Here is a 10826-nt window from a genome sequence, read left to right as displayed (position 1 = left end):
GCTTAATAAAACTATTGTCATAAGTGTCATGCAATGCTGCATTAAACTCTGTCCGTTGTTCATGATGTGCTCCAGCTTTCCCCAATCTAGTGTCATTTTGATTCTGACTTGATACCCAATCATTTCCAGCTAGCACAGCAAATGCCAACAAGTATGTGATATTGAGAAATACCTAGGCTTCATTTATTTTAGTTTGCAAGCATATCATTTCTGTTGGATATCCATACCTTCGTATCTGCCTATCATACATTTTCCTTCATGCTCACCAAGGGGATGAAGACATACAGCCATGATTAAACATCCTGAGGGAAACAAATAAACAAACCCACTACTGCCACATGGGTTTCTCAGTGGTCTTTTCAGAGCAGAGAGAATTCAAGACCCTGACTAATGGAAGCTCTCTGCATGAATGATATAGCCTATGAGAAGTTTTTATGTCCTAGAATTCTCCTCAGTGCTTCTTTCACTTCATGGTTCCTCAGAGTATAGACAATGGGATTTAGCATGGGTGTAAGGACTGCGTAGAACAGAGAAAACATTTTTTTTTAAACTTCTGGTGAATAGCTGGAATTGGGCCTTAGATAAACAATGTTCCCACTTCCATAGAATAATGTCACCATAGTGAGATGAGATGAGATGAGATGAGATGAGATGAGCAAGTAGAGAAGGCTTTTTGCCTGCCTGCTGCTGAAGGTATCTGGGTATAGGAAATCAGGATCAGTACAAAAGGAAACAGAAGGAATACAACTGTAGAGACTACAGCGTGCATTTCAAAAAGAGAAGGATCAGCACAGACTAATTTCAGTACTGAACAGGCATCACAGAAGAAGTGATTAATCTTTTTCATGCCACAAAATGGAAGGCTGAAGATCCAGGCTGCCTGCAATAATGAGACAGGGATCTCAATCAATAGGCTGACCATATTTCCTTGAGACAAAAATGGGACATTGGGATGGCAAAACGGAATGGGTTTAAACTTACGTAATATGCCGTATTCTTAAAAAGGTAAGGTGATAAAAAAAACTTTTTAAGAGTTTTTAAGATCCATTTGCTGGTCCTTAAGCAGATTACTGTTTATATAAAAAGATTTTTGTTTTCATTAAAATGAAAAAAAGTTTTATTACATGAACATATTGAGCTAACAAATATTCTTCAATGACAGAACTCACACAAAAAATTAGGTAGACGTAGAGGGGGACTGTATTTTATCACTTTCACTATCACATCTCATAAATGAACTGATATTTTTAACTGAAGCCAGAGTCTTTTCAGCATCCTTATGTTTCTGGCTATGTAGAAGTTGGTTGATGTCACTTCTATCTCCATGAGCAATGGAAAAATGGATATTACAGTGTTGGCATACCACTCTTGTTCCATCACTGCAGAGTTTGACCAGTTTAATAACTTTGAATTCCTTCTGGAGATTGTCATTAAAACTACGGGTTCACCTCTTTGTCTTTGGCATTGCAAGGGTAGACTTCAAGCTATAAAAAAATATGAGTCCAGTTCACACTAGGTACAAGGCAAGGCTTGAGTCCAGTTCACACTAGGTACAAGGCAAGGCTTGAGTCCAGTCCACGCTCAGAACAAGGCAGACACTAGGACTGGCATGAAAGCCATCAGGTTCAGGCATGGAGCTCCAGCCTGGTAACCCTTGGAGGCTTCAGCAGCAGCGTGGCAGCAATGGAGGCAGTGATGGAGAGCGGAGGAGGTGTAGGAAGGTAGGACTTTGTGGAGGATGGGTCAAAACGGGACAGAATTGACATTTATATTAAAACAATGGGACGGTCGGGAAATGTTAAAAAAGCAGGACTGCCCCTTTCAAAACGGTACGTATGATCAGCCTACCAATCAACCAAACCCCAACAACCAACTTCTGACAGAAGCTCCTGTTCATCATATTGGCAGAGTGCAGTGGGTTACAGAGGAAAACATAACAGTCATAAGACATGGCAGCTAAGAGGAAACACTCAGCACATCCAAAGTAGAAGAAGCAAAACATTTGAATTGCACAGCCTGTGTAGGGGATACTTCTAATCTTCAACAGTAGATTAACTAGCATTTGAGGGATTGTATCTAAAGTGAAACATATCTCAATGAAGGATCAGTTCCTTAGGAAGAAATGCACGGGTGACTGAAGGGTTGGGTCTTTCATAGCAATAACTATGATAAGGATGATTCCAGTTATTGTAACAAAGTACATCACCAGGACTATAGGGAATAGAAGCAACTCAATATGTGGCATGCTGGAAAGCCAATGAGGATGAATCCCATTTGGAATGTTTCATTTTTCCACTTCATTTCTTCCAGATGATTTTAGCGGATTATATACTAAAAGGAAAAAGATATTTAAAATAGTTTTAAAAAATAATGGATTTGCAATACATTTTCAATCCAATCCGGCCTACAGACATATCTACGTAAGAATATTTCAATCTTCAAATCCTGTTGTGAACTCCCACATATTCCTTCAGTTTTGTTAGATAATGTCCTCACTACACTTAATAATTTTATATACCCAATGTATGTTTCATCATTTTAATTTCTCATTTTCGTAATTTATAGTTATAGTCCCAAATTAATTTTGCAGTTTCACATATTAATGATATTTACAATGAATTAAGGTCTAGAATTAGAGACTTCATCTGCAGATTGAAGAAGAGAAAATTGGCAAACATTAAAAATCTACCATGAAAAAATGAAATCTTGATATCTATTCAGTTTAAACATTATGTGAAAACTTACAAAGATTGTGTGTGTGTGTGTGTGTGTGTATGTCAGAAGCACCTACCAAGGCACTTCTGTATTGAAAGGATTTGCTGGTGATGTCACTGTTCCCTGGGGGATACCTGAAGGGGCTCCTTTCATGTCCCTGTTATTTTCCCACTGAAGTGCTACCTATTCATCTACTTGCATTTGCATGCTTTCAAACTGCTAGGGTAGCAGGAGCTGGGGCAAATTGATGGGAGTTCACTCCATCACATGGCTCTCGCTCTCAGGTTTTGAACTTCTGAGCTGCCGACCTTAATGGTCCTCTGACTCAGCATCTTAACCACTGAACCACCACAGCCCCACTTACAAAGATTATAGATAGAAAGCTAAAGGTATAGGTATAGGTATAGGTATTATATCTATACATTTTATAGATATAAAATGTATTACTCATTTTTGGTATAAAATAAATTTCAAGATTAGATTTCAGTATATGTGTTAAAAAATTCAAATCTAATAAAAATGCTAAACTTTCAGAAACCATATATTCAACAAATCAAACTGACTATGATAACTTGCATTTCTTAAATACACTGCCAATACGCATACTGAGATTGATGCTGCTCAGCTTTTGGAGCATCAAGAATTATAAAAGCAATCTCATTTTTTATTCAAAACAAAAAGATTATGGAGAACTGTAAATATTTAAGTGCTATTTTAAAAGTAAAATGTCTACTTAGGTTAGGATGTTCATTAAAATGATCCTCCCGCCGCCATACATTTTTGCATCTTAAACTTCAGATAAACAACAACAAAACATAAACAACCTAGTACTTCTCAAGATTCCATTTAAATCATATTAGAGATCCCATGATAAGCCCAAACGAAACTAAATTCTTTCTTTCTCTCACTCCCAACCCAAAGCAAAATATGAAGTATATTCCCAGTCAACACTTGGAAATGTGAAGGATTAAATATATTTCTTTTCTAGAGGCAATTACAATTTATGCACTGATAATTTTTAAACATTTGTGCCAAGAATATACTGAAATACTTACTAAACACTTTTAAATAATGTGAAGGAATTAATATATGTTGTTGTTTATTCGTTTAGTCGCTTCCGACTCTTCGTGACTTCATGGACCAGCCCACGCCAGAGCTTCCTGTCGGTCGTCAACACACCCAGCTCCCCCAGGGACGAGTCCGTCACCTCTAGAATATCATCCATCCATCTTGCCCTTGGTCGGCCCCTCTTCCTTTAGCCTTCCACTCTCCCTAGCATCAGCATCTTCTCCAGGGTGTCCTGTCTTCTCATTATGTGGCCAAAGTATTTCAGTTTTGCCTTTAATATCATTCCCTCAAGTGAGCAGTCTGGCTTTATTTCCTGGAGGATGGACTGGTTGGATCTTCTTGCAGTCCAAGGCACTCTCAGAATTTTCCTCCAACACCACAGTTCAAAAGCATCGATCTTCCTTCGCTCAGCCTTCCTTATGGTCCAGCTCTCGCAGCCATATGTTACTACAGGGAACACCATTGCTTTAACTATGCGGACCTTTGTTGTCAGTGTGATGTCTCTGCTCTTAACTATTTTATCGAGATTTGTCATTGCTCTTCTTCCAAGGATTAAGCGTCTTCTGATTTCCTGACTGCAGTCAGCATCTGCAGTAATCTTTGCACCTAGGAATACAAAGTCTTTCACTGCTTCTACATTTTCTCCCTCTATTTGCCAGTTATCAATCAAGCTGGTTGCCATAATCTTGGTTTTTTTGAGGTTTAGCTGCAAACCAGCTTTTGCACTTTCTTCTTTCACCTTCATCATAAGGCTCCTCAGTTCCTCTTCACTTTCAGCCATCAAAGTGGTATCATCTGCATATCTGAGATTGTTAATGTTTCTTCCAGAGATTTTAACTCCAGCCTTGGATTCCTCAAGGCCAGCTTGTCGCATGATGTGTTCTGCATACAAGTTGAATAGGTAGGGTGAGAGTATACAGCCCTGCCGTACTCCTTTCCCAATCTTAAACCAGTCTGTTGTTCCGTGGTCTGTTCTTACTGTTGCTACTTGGTCGTTATACAGATTCTTCAGGAGGCATACAAGATGACTTGGTATCCCCATACCACTAAGAACTTGCCACAATTTGTTATGGTCCACACAGTCAAAGGCTTTAGAATAGTCAATAAAACAGAAATAGATGTTTTTCTGAAACTCTCTGGCTTTTTCCATTATCCAGCGGATATTGGCAATTTGGTCTCTAGTTCCTCTGCCTTTTCTAAACCCAGCTTGTACGTCTGGCAATTCTCGCTCCATGAACTGCTGAAGTCTACCTTGCAGGATCTTGAGCATTACCTTACTGGCATGTGAAATGAGTGCCACTGTTCGATAGTTTGAACATTCTTTAGTGTTTCCCTTTTTTGGTATGGGGATATAAATTGATTTTTTCCAGTCTGATGGCCATTCTTGTGTTTTCCAAATTTGCTGGCATATAGCATGCATTACCTTGACAGCATCATCTTGCAAGATTTTGAACAGTTCAGCTGGGATGCCGTCGTCTCCTGTTGCCTTGTTATTAGCAATGCTTCTTAAGGCCCACTCAACCTCACTCTTCAGGATGTCTGGCTCTAGCTCACCGACCACACTGTCAAAGCTATCCCCGATATTGTTATCCTTCCTATACAGGTTTTCTGTATATTCTTGCCACCTTTTCTTGATCTCTTCTTCTTCTGTTAGGTCCTTGCCATCTTTGTTTTTGATCATACCCATTTTGGCCTGGAATTTACCTCCAATGTTTCTAATTTTCTGGAAGAGGTCTCTTGTCCTTCCTATTCTATTGTCTTCTTCCACTTCCGCGCATTGCTTGTTTAAAAATAATTCCTTATCTCTTCTGGCTAACCTCTGGAATTTTGCATTTAATTGGGCATATCTCCCCCTATCACTGTTGCCTTTTGCTTTCCTTCTTTCTTGGGCTACTTCTAGTGTCTCAGCAGACAGCCATTTTGCCTTCTTGGTTTTCTCTTTCTTTGGGATGTATTTTGTTGCCGCCTCCTGAACAATGCTGCCAACTTCTGTCCAGAGTTCTTCCGGGACCCTATCTACTAAGTCCAGTCCCTTAAATCTATTCTTCACCTCCACTGCATATTCCTTAGGAATATTAGTGAGCTCATATCTAGCTGATCTGTGGGTCTTCCCTAAACTCTTTAGTCTGATCCTAAATTGTGCAAGAAGAAGTTCGTGATCTGAACTACAGTCAGCTCCAGGCCTTGTTTTTACCGACTGTACAGATGTCCGCCACCTTTGGCTGCAAAGGATGTAATCAATCTGATTTCGGTGTTGTCCATCTGGTGAAGTCCATGTATAAAGCCGTCTCTTAGGTTGTTGGAAGAGAGTGTTTGTTATGCAGAGTGAATTGTCTTGGCAAAATTCTATCAGCCTGTGTCCTGCTTCGTTTTGTTCTCCCAGGCCATACTTACCTGTAATTCGAGGTGTCATTTGACTGCCCACCTTAGCATTCCAGTCTCCTGTGATGAAAATAACATCTCTTTTAGGCGTGTTGTCCAGTAGGTGCTGCAGATCCTCATAGAACTGCTCTACTTCAGCTTCTTCAGCATTTGTGGTTGGGGCGTATATTTGGATCACTGTGATGTTAGATGGCTTGCCCTGAATTCGAATTGAGATCATTCTATCATTTTTTGGGTTGTATCCAAGCACTGCTTTAGCCACTTTACTATTAATTATGAAGGCTACTCCATTTCTTCTGTGGTCCTCTTGTCCGCAGTAGTAGATCTGGTGGTCATTTGATGTGAAGTGGCCCATTCCAGTCCATTTCAGTTCACTGACGCCTAGAATGTCTATCTTTAATCTTGACATCTCACCAATAACCACATCCAATTTGCCCTGGCTCATAGATCTTACATTCCAGGTTCCAATGGTGTGTTGATCCTTAGAACATCGGATTCGCCGTTCACCACCAGCACCGTCGGCCGCTAGCCGTCCTTTCGGCTTTGAGCTAGCTGCGTCATCACGTCTGGGGCTAGTTGAGCTCATCCTCTGTTCCTCCCCAGTAGCATTTTGACCATCTTCCGACCTGGGGGTCTCATCTTCCGATGGTATACCGACATATCTCTGGTTGTACTGATCCATTTAGTTTTCACGGCAAGAATACTGAGGTGGGTTGCCATTACCTTCCCCAGGGATCGCATTTAGTCTGACCTCTCTGTCATGACCTTCCCGTCTTGGGTGGCCCTTCACGGTTTAGCTCATGGCATCATTGAGGTGCTCAAGCTCCAGCACCACGACAAGGTAACGATCCTTTGCTGAAGAATTAATATATAAAAGATGTTAAAATATAAATAATTCTTGAATTAAATTTGACTTGATTGTGGAGATTTTATCCAAGATATTTGGAAGAATTCTAGACAATCTATCCAAATTATTTTCATTTACACATGATGGCATTCAATTAAGATTAAAAAAAAAGAATATTCATATTTTTTTCCTGTTCAAGCTGTTCAGGTTTAATGCTCATATATTAGCTGAATTTGTATTGTGGTTTCCCTTATTAGCATTGTGTTCTAATGTTATAGTTTCTAAGAACTTGTACTGATTTGGTTTTGTAAAAGAAATATATTTGATAAAATATGCCACTGAGCCAAGAAAGCTTGAAGCAGTTCCAAGACATTCATTGTTGTCATTTTCTTCCTCTCTGAAGTGTGATGGTATAATCAATATCCTTAACATTATGCAATCAATTAATTAACTTCAGTTACTTATACATCCTCCAAATGAATTTCAGTGTGTGTGTGTATGTATATGTATATGTATATGAAGTATATGTATCTTTTCTGCAGTGTAGTTTGACACATTAAATAATCTAATGGGATAAGTAAATAACTAAGTTTTATTGTAACTATAGATTATAACAATTTAGAATAACATAAAATACAATAAAACAAAACAAAACAAGTAATAAAAGGGGGCAGTGGAGGACATAGTGAATAATGTCCTCCACTTTACCAGCACCACAAGGACAGAGACACTATTCAACAGGGCATTTACAAACTCTATCTTCAGGATATGCTAGAGGCACGGTCTCAAGCAAAGAGCTGTATAAGCATTTCTCAGTGGGACACTAGTAATATTAAAAGTTATTAGGAGAGGCTTCTATTTAATATTATTATTTTTAATAATGATGAAACCAAGATGAAAATGTAAATGTCTTTACTGTAGTAGCATCTTTTTTGCACCCTTTCAAAATGCCTATCTCCTTAGTCATGTATATAAAGGTAATACTCAAAGCACGCCTGTGACTAAGGTGGGGATGGAGAATGATTTTATTGATGAAGTAAGAAAGCTGTAACTTTTATGAGTGGCATATTATGGTGGTGGTCTTCTGTTTATGGGATTTACTGCCTATTCTGTCCATTGGATTTACTCCATGTACTGTAAGAATACATTGTTTTTGTTGTTTATTCATTCAGTCACTTCTGACTCTTCATGACTTCATGGACCAGCCCACGCCAGAGCTTCCTGTCGGTCATCAACACCCCCAGATCCCCCAGGGATGAGTCCGTCACCACTACAATATCATCTATCCACCTTGCCCTTGGTTGGCCCCTCTTCCTTTAGCCTTCCACTTTGACTTCCCAGTCTCCTGTGATGAAAATAACATCTCTTTTAGGTGTGTTGTCCAGTAGGTGCTGCAGATCCTCATAGAACCGCTCTACTTCAGCTTCTTCAGCATCTGTGGTTGGGGCATATATTTGGATCACTGTGATGTTAGATGGTTTGCCCTGAATTCAAATTGAGATCATTCTATTGTTTTTTGGATTGTATCCAAGCACTGCTTTAGCCACTTTACAATTAATTATGAAGGCTACTCCATTTCTTCTGTGGTCCTCTTGTTCACAGTAGTAGATCTGGTGGTCATTTGATGTGAAGTGGCCCATTCCAGTCCATTCCAGTTCACTGATGCTCAAAATGTCTATCTTTAATCTTGACATCTCACCAATAACCACATCCAATTTGCCCTGGCTCATAGATCTTACATTCCAGGTTCCAATGGTGTGTTGATCCTTAGAACATCGGATTCGCCATTCACCACTAGCACCGTCGGCTGCTAGCCGTCCTTTCGGCTTTGAGCTAGCTGCGTCATCATGTATGGGGCTAGTTGAACTCATCCTCTGTTCCTCCCCAGTAGCATTTTGACCATCTTCCAACCTGGGGGTCTCATCTTCCGATGGTATACCGACATATCTCTGGTTGTACTGATTCATTTAGTTTTCACGGCAAGAATACTGGGTTGGGTTGCCATTACCTTCCCCAGGGATCGCATTTAGTCTGACCTCTCTGTCATGACCTTTCCGTCTTGGGTGGCCCTTCACGGTTTAGCTCATGGCATCATTGAGGTGCTCAAGCTACAGCACCACGACAAGGTAATGATCCTTTGCTGAAGAACAATGCATTGTATGTTGGCCTAAACCTTGTGTATACACGGCAAATCTGTATTTCTGACTACTTATCTAATCACATTAAAAAAAAAACCAATTTATTTTGGGAATATGTTTTCCCACTCAGCACATTCTAAGAGTTGGTGATATACAGCTAAACAAAACCAAGGGGGCATAATCTCAGCTGAAACAGTGATAAAAACATACCTCGATCTCTGATTTAAATTTAAAAGAAAGCAATGATCTTATCCAAGGTATAAAACTTTTCCTATTCCCACATTATATATTAGTAAATGTAATGCTGTAAAAGTTCATATCTTATATCCAGGCTCATCTCTTTTTCACCCCTTAAATATGAAAACAGTGCAGAAAAATAAATATATCTTGGGTGATTAAGAAGACTGTGTTTGCTGATTTCTTCTGTGAATATTTAGAGAATATAAAATAACCCTGTGTGTGAGAGAGGGAGGGAGGGAGGGAGGGTTTCTGTCACTTTGGGGAAATATACCTGTAAAGGTTACAACTGTTACTCTGGGAACCTTCTACCATTTTGAGGGGATGGATTAGAACTTTGAAAAAAATGAATTTTTAAATGACTATATCCACTTTTGACCTTCTCAGTGCAGAAAACCATCTAGAACAGTAGTTTTATGCCTTTCCTCTATGTCTAGTGGGTGTCCTTTTTTCAACCATGATATTAGATGACAGAATGGGAGAGAGCTTGCTATAAACACGTGCAACTGTTTAAATTGTTGTGAACAGAATCAAGGTAATAACAACATCCTCGATCAGAACCTTATATTTCTGCTTATGTACAAATGAATGAGCCTTTGATACATTGCTGTCATGTTCCTCTCACCAAACAATGGGAGGCATAAATAAACAATGGGAGGCATAAATAAAATAGTAAGTGACTTATTTGATGATAAATGACACACTGAATGTCTTTTTCCCATGAAGGAGTCATAGGTTGGCCTACAGCTGCCATGTACCTGTATTCAGATAATACTGTCATAGCTTTTCAAACATTCCACCTGCAAGTAGGGCATATATTTATGGATTTATATAATGCTGTTCACCCTTCAGTAAGCCTATGAAAACATCTGCAATTATATAAATGAGAGGGCAACAGAGAGACTGTTTGACTTGAAAAAGGAAGCTGAGTTTTCACATCTATTAATATTTCTCAGTGGTTGAAGTTGGCATGAGGAGCAGCAGTGACATGGATAGCCAAAGGAGAACAGAGTCCTGATGCAGACCAAACCCCTGGGAACAGCCAGCTGGATGCCTAGCATATGGTATGGTATGGGGTGAATGAATACTGACAGCAACAGTGATTGGTGGATGACAGGTGACACTGTAATGGAGGGCTTGGACCTCCAAGTACTGAGTAACAGTGGGAGCAGGAGCAAGTTGGTGGTCCTGTGAGAGAACCAACCAAAGTCCTGTGGCTGTCACTTACCAGACAACATGGTATGGTGGCCATTTTGGCCATCCCCTTTGCTCCATTCCCTAGGCTTTGGAGTTAACATCCGTGATTCCAGAAGACAAAGAGAAGGATTGGACTGACAATCTTAACTTAAGATGTTTTGGGAAGAGGAGCCTAGATGTTGCTAAGCCTGCTTACTTCTACCTTTCAAGTTGTTAGTGTGGTTTCCAAGGAGCCTCTTTGA

General features: G+C 39.7%; 1 pseudogene; it reads right to left on the bottom strand.

Annotated features, from left to right (window-relative positions):
* Window positions 1-419: 419 nt before the first annotated feature.
* LOC134496416 (olfactory receptor 10A7-like) lies at window positions 420-2301 on the bottom strand (annotated as a pseudogene).
* Between the last annotated feature and the right edge of the window lie 8525 nt (window positions 2302-10826).

This window comes from Candoia aspera, chromosome 4 (assembly GCF_035149785.1).
Source record: "Candoia aspera isolate rCanAsp1 chromosome 4, rCanAsp1.hap2, whole genome shotgun sequence".
NCBI classification, from domain to species: Eukaryota; Metazoa; Chordata; class Lepidosauria; order Squamata; family Boidae; genus Candoia; species Candoia aspera.
Note: the sequence above shows the minus strand (reverse complement) of the source record. Positions and strands in the feature narration are given on the sequence as shown.